Genomic DNA, 7,500 nt, shown 5'->3' with positions numbered 1-7,500 from the left:
AGATTATAGAGACTTTGGTACTAATTTCGGCTCATCTATGAATAATTAGCCAAGTCCAAGCTCATTACCTCCTTTCACCGAGGATTTCTGTGGTCTTTATAGCTAAAAAAAAAAAAAAAAAGAGTATGAAAAGAGAACCCATGTTATAGGGATCCCATCATTGGCAATTTCCCTACAGAGAGAAAACATGAACTAGTGGATATTGGCGTAAAATTATCTAAGTTCACGTTCATATCTGTTTTTTTCTTTTTTTGAAATTGTAAAATATGTTTTTTATTTCCCTTATCAGAATCGTGAATTGTGTTTCAGTTTATGTGGTAAGACTCGTGTTGATAAGAATGATGATGATGATAATGGTAGTAAAGAATCTATAAGAATAGTAATTGACTGTCACCATATTTGGTAAGAATCGTGTTAATAAGAGTGGTAACGATGATGATAATGGTAGTAAATTATATATAACAATAATGATGCTGACGATAAAAATAGTAATAATAGTGTTAGTTATAAAATAAAACAGGTTACAGTGATATTGATAACACTAACATTGAAAGTGATATTAATGCTAATATTAGCAATAACAATTATATTAATAACAACACTAATAATAGCAACAATATTACTAATAACACTAACAATACTAATAATACTAATGATAACACTAACAACAGCATCAATATTAATGCTAACACTAGCAACAACAAGAATATTACTACTAACGCTAACAATAGCAACAATATTACTTATAACACTAACAATACCAATAAATTAATGATAAAACTAAAAACAGCATAATTATTAATACAACCGCTAACAATAGGAACAATTTATATATATATAATAGGAACAATTTAAATGATAACATTTACAATAGCAATAATATTCACGATAACAACCACACACACAAAAAGACAACACTGACAATAATAACGCTAACAATACCACTAGCATTAATGATAACACTAACAATATAAATAATATTTATAATATGTATTTCTAGAAATTAGAGTTTTCATTTCTCTAATTAAGGAAAAAAATAATGATAATGATAATGGTGATGATAATAACAATAATAATAATGATAATAATAATGATAATAATAAAAATAATGATAATAATGATGATAATGATAATGATACTAATGGTGATAATAATAATCATAACTATGATGATAATAATACAAACTATGATGATAATAATACAAACTATGATGAAAATGATGATAACTATAATGATAATAACAAAAATAACAACAAAAATAAAAATAAAAATAATAACAATAACAAGAACAATAATAAAAATGATAGTAATGATAATGATGATGATAGTAAGATAATAGAAAAAAAAACAATGATGATAATAATGATAACAATAATGATACTACTACTACTAATGTTGATAATAATAATAATAATAATAATAATAATAATAATAATAATAATAATAATAATAATAATAATAATAATAATAATAATAATGATAATAATAATAATAATAATGATAATAAGAATGATAATGATAACAGCAGCATCAATAATGATAATGATGGAAATAATAATCATTATGATAATAGTAATGATAATGATAATGAAAATAATGATAATCGTTGTGATGATAATGAAAATACTAATGATAATATTAGTAATGTCAATAATAATAATAATAATGATAATAATAATAACTCATCTTAACGACCATGCCTATGCCCTCCCTCAAATAATGACGTCATTCGTATAAATGAACGGAGAAAAAAAATCTTTTGCTCTGATGAGTCCGAAAAGTCTCTTTATCTCAGTATACGGTGTCGCTAACTTCAGAAACCAATTCATGTTTTTACTGAGAACGTTTGCTTAAGAAAAGTCAATTTAAGATAAGCTTTTCTTCATACTATGACTGACAATTTCCGTTTTATTATAATTTTTCCCCTGGGGGGTTGATAATTCTTTTATTCTCTTTCTTTATTCATTTGTTTGTTTGTTTTTTATTAGTCATATTACCTTCTTTTTATTAGTCATATTACGGGATAGTATCTTATCTAGCTAACCAATTCTAACGTGATTTTTGTTATTCGTTTTATTATCATTTATAGAATAATTTATTATTAATTATAATTTATCTATTTTCTTATATATAAATAATAATGAATTAATTAAGGACTTCACTCACTACAATTAAAATGGCCAGTTTGTTGAAATTGTACTAGGTCTGACCAAATGAATATTCACAAATGCATATACACCAAATTAAAAGCACATTTGTTTCTCTATCTGATAGATGTACATTTATAGATCTATCTGTCCGATAGATAAGCATGTCTAGTCTGATATATAAACATTTATTTAAATGTGTATGTATGTCCGTATAATGAAAATTTATTGGGTCGGGACTCGCACAAACTGGCCGAAGGAGTCCATCTCACCAGCTCAGTGGTCAGTTTAAACGAAAATAGGAAATAGATAATAGAAAGGTAGTGAGGGCGATCACAGGATAAAGCTGGTACAAAGTGACATAAAGGAGTTGTTGGACACACAGCGTCACCTTTAAAGGCAAGTGCTTCCTAGGTCGACTTCCCTGACTTGCCCAAAGTTGCTCCACAGACTACACTCTCTGCACGGGCTTTCGAGGCTCAGCCAAACTGCAGTTTTCAAAAATTTCTCGGGGCAAGGTTCCACTTTCACAAACAAACGAATCAGTTATCACAATACTCACGGGACTTGACTCTTACGCTGGACGTAATAACACCCAAGAGTGCGGCTATCCTTTGAGGTTATATTGTGTTCGTGTAATAACAATAATCTGGGTATTGCGTTAGTGAAACACGGGTTGGCAATAACGTAGATTTTATTATACTTTTATCATGTATTTGTGTTGATTCTTATGAATTATTTCACATGTGATTATCTTCGCAATCATGCTTGTCGACAATATTCGTTTTGAATGAATATAAACAACCTTCTTTCTGTTTCACTGTCTCCAAAATTACATCTGAACAAGGAAGATTGCTATTAGCGTACTTCTGAACGCTAATAACAATGGCGAGCTATTATTTACTCTGTTCTTTCTTTTAATATTCCCTGCTCTGTTGTCATACTTCTATGCAATAAGCAGCAACTGAATCATTCGACATGATCCTCGGGGGTAAAAGCATAACGTGAGGTAATGCTTCCCTCATTTCACAAGCAGTTTATCTTTACATATTTGATTTCTTCCGCACGCACATCACATGAGACGGGGAGGAGGGAGGGGGTGGAGGGGGGGGGGGGGGAGGGCGATATGACGTGTCTGTGAAGCGTGAATGCAAAATACTTTCATATTTAGAGAGAAATAATTTTCCGATTTCTTCAACATAACACATCGCTGAAACATTAGCACATCTAAGAATATAAAAAAGAGAAGAAGTTTCAAATCTATTCAGAAATAGTAGTAAAAGCGCTATAATGCTACGTTTTTTTACCCCTTCTGTCGCTTATCTTCCTCCCCTCCTCCTTTCTTTCATGTTAATTAAGCATTAAGATTAAGACTCATTTGAAGGGGTAGATGGTCTTCATAAGATGTCTCTTTGTGGGCTTTGATGTTCACCCACAACCCTCTTACGTTTGTTTCCAGGGCAGAAACTTTCCTTCCTCTTCTTCCCTCCTCTCACCTCCTCTCCCCTTCCCTCCTTCTCTCCTCTATTTCCTCTCTCTCCTTCAATACCTTCCTCTCTCTCTTCTTTCATTCTTCTCTCTCTCTTCTTCTTCTCTTTCTTCTTCTCTCTCTTCTTCTTCTCTCTCTCTCTTCTTCTCTCTCTCTCTCTCTCTCTCTCTCTCTCTCTCTCTCCCTCCCTCCCTCCCTCTCTCTCTCTCTGCGCAAAAGTTCGCGTCTGCAAGTGCGTGTGTGCGTCTGTGTGTTCTGGCAAGTCTATACGATGTACACGTGTATCAATATTTATACATGATAAGAGGACGAATCTATTTTTCATAAGGGGGAGGAGTATGAAGGATGAGGGAGAGGGATGTGGGTGGGTTTTGGGACGAAGATGGTATAATTTATGGAAACGAGAAAGTAGAGTGTAGCGTGCGGTGGCTTTTAGCGTGGGGATGTCCTGCAGTCGAGAAAAAAAAGGTCATGCATAATTTAGACTCTAGACAAGATAGATATCGAAAATACTGTGTCGATTATGGGTACGGATGCTGGTCAGTATACGAGAGTTTCGACCTGAGGTGTTATGGTATAGCACTATCATCCCTTCATATAAAGAGGGAGAGGGAGAGAGGGAGAGAGAGAGAGAGAGAGAGAGAGAGAGAGAGAGAGAGAGAGAGAGAGAGAGAGAGAGAGAGAGAGAGAGAGAGAGAGAGAGAGAGAGAGAGTGGGGGGGGGGAGAGAGAGAAAGAAAGAGAGAGAGAGAGAGAGAGAGAGAGAGAGAGAGAGAGAGAGAGAGAGAGAGAGAGAGAGAGAGAGAGAGAGAGAGAGAGAGAGAGAGTGGAAGAGAGAGAGAGAGGAAGAGAGAAAGAGGAAGAGAGAGAGAGGAGAGAGAGAGAGAGAAGAGAGAGAGAGGAAGAGAGAGAGAGGAAGGGGAAGAGAGAGAGGAAGAGAGAGAGAGGGAAAAGAGAGAGAGAGAGAGAGAGAGAGAGAGAGAGAGAGAGAGAGAGAGAGAGAGAGAGAGAGAGAGAGAGAGAGAGAGAGAGAGAGAGAGAGAAAGGAAAGGAGATAGAGAAACAGATAGATAGATAGATAAATAGACAAATGGATAAATAGAGAGATAGAAAGAGAAAGAGAGAGAGAGAGGGGAGGGGAAGAAGAAAATTTTGATAATGATAATGATGATGATAATGATAACAATACTAATAAACACTTGATAGTAATGATAATAATGATATTGACAATGATAATGATAATGGTGGTAATGGTAATGGTAATGGTAATGGTAATGACAATAACATTAATGATAACAATAACAATGATAATAATGAAGAAGATAATGGTAATGATAACAATAACAATAATAATAACAAAGATGATGAAACAAAATGAGAAGCAAAAGATAAAGCGCAGATGATAGCATACCCCCCCTCCCTCTTCCCTACCCTCCCTCTCCTCCTCCTCCCTCTCACCCCCACCACTCCCCTCCCTCCCTCCTCCCCTACCCACCCTCCACCAACCACCACCCCTTCCCTCCTCTCCCTCCTCCCCCTACCCACCCCACCAACCAATTACCCTTTCCTCCCTCCCTCCTCCCTACCCACCCCATTTTTCACCAACCACTCCTCCTCTCCCTCCCCCTACCCACCCCTGATTTGTTCCAACCACTCTTCCTCCCTCCCTCCTCCCCCTACCCACCCCACTCAACCACTCCCCTCCCTCCCTCCCCCCCTACCCACCCACTGTCAACCTCCCTCCCTCCTCCCCCTATCCACCCATCAACCACCCTCCCTCCTTCCTCCCATCCCCTCACTCCCCTCCCACCCACATCAACCACTCAACCCTCCCCTGTCCCCTCCCTCCCCCTACCACTCACTTCCCCTCCTCCTCCCCCTACCATCCCACCATCACCAACCTCCTCCCTCCCACTCCTGGCCACCAACTCCCTCCCTCCCCTCTCTCAACTTCCCCACCCACCCCACATTGAACACCCCCTCCCTCCTCCCCCTACCCACCCCCCAACATCCCTCCCTCCCATATCCTCTCTCTACTACCCAATTCTCCCACCAACCAATCCATCCTTCCTCTACTCCTTCCTCCCACTATCATCTCACCTCTCCTCTCCCTCCTCCTCCCACTCCATCACCCCCCGTCCCTCCCTATCCCTCCCCTTACCCCCCCCACCCTCCCCCCCACCCACCACCCCTCACACGCAGGCGGAGGCGTCGAAGGTGGTAAGGATTCGCACATCAAAGCGTTCAGCCGAAGGACAATAAACCCGCAGGAATCGCCGGGCCTTTGACGGAGGCAAACTGAAGCCGCAGAGAGAGAGAAAACTTCCTTGGCGGAGGCGGCGGAGGGTCTTGAAAGGAGCGTCATTTCGCGATATCGTCTTCATGTCTTTATTTATGGGCGGTGGGTGGGCGGCGTGACTTCAGCGGGGTTGGAGAGAAGGGGGGCGGGGGGGGGGGAGAGAGGGAAAGATGCATATACATATATATATATAAATATATAGATCTATATATGTATATTCATTTATCTATCTATCTATATGCATATGAATATATATGTACACACACACATTTATTACGCACGTATATATATATATATATATATATATATATATATATATATATATATATATATATATATATATATATATATGTATGTATATATACACATATATATATATATATATATATATATATATATATATATATATATATATATATATATATATATAAATGTATATATATAGGTAGAAATATATATATATATATATGTATATATATATATATATATATATATATATATATATATATATATATATATATATATATATATATATATATATATATATATATATATACATATATATATAAACAGATAGGACAGAAATAGAGAGAGAAAAAAATCGCGATTCGTAATTCACTAATGTAAACCCATTTTGCATTTTGTTTCAGTCCGCAGACAAGTGAACAGGTATTGAACACAGGGGACATTTCGGTCTGAAATACCAGACAGGCGAAGGGCGAGAGCCGGCCAGAGAGAGAGAGAGAGTGAGAGTGAGACGGGGAGGGAGAGGAGGGAGAGGGAGAGGGAGAGGGTAGAGGGGAGAGGGAGGACGGTGGGAGGGAGAGTGAGAGAGATGGGAAGCAGAGAGGAGAGGAGAGGGAAAGAAGAGAGAGAGGGAGAAGAGAAGAGATAGAGAAGAGAGGAGAGAGAGGAGAGGAGAGGAGAGAGATATATATATATATATATATATATATAGGAGAGGAGAGAGAGTGAGAGGAGGAGGAGAGAGAGAGAGAGAGAGAGAGAGAGAGAGAGAGAGAGAGAGAGAGAGAGAGAGAGAGAGTGGAGGATGAGAGGATAGATAGGAGGGGAAGTTAGAGAGAGAGAGAGAGAGAGAGAGAGAGAGAGAGAGAGAGAGAGAGAGAGAGAGAGAGAGAGAGAGAGAGAGAGAGAGAGAGAGAGAGAGAGAGAGAGAGAGAGAGAGAAAGAGAGAGAGAGAGATGAGAGGAGTGAGGGAGGAGAGGATAGGATAGGGAGAGAGAGAGAGAGAGAGAGAGAGAGAGAGAGAGAGAGAGAGAGAGAGAGAGAGAGAGAGAGAGAGAGAGAGAGAGAGAGAGAGAGAGAGAGAGAGAGAGAGAGAGAGACGTAACTGGCTTTGCCTCCAAAACTGCATCCTCTACACAATGTATTGTGTATTGATATCCTATACGTATCATAATCCATTTTTTACTTTATATGGTTTGTCAGCATCACATATCCCTACAATGCTTTCATAAGGACAGCTGATACCATGTCCACTTTTCTTTATTTTTTTTCAGTGGCCCATACCTTACTCTCATAATCTCGAAGACAACTGACAATACG

This window comes from Penaeus vannamei, chromosome 31, assembly GCF_042767895.1.
Source record: "Penaeus vannamei isolate JL-2024 chromosome 31, ASM4276789v1, whole genome shotgun sequence".
Lineage (NCBI taxonomy): Eukaryota > Metazoa > Arthropoda > Malacostraca > Decapoda > Penaeidae > Penaeus > Penaeus vannamei.
This window is presented reverse-complemented; position numbering follows the sequence as displayed.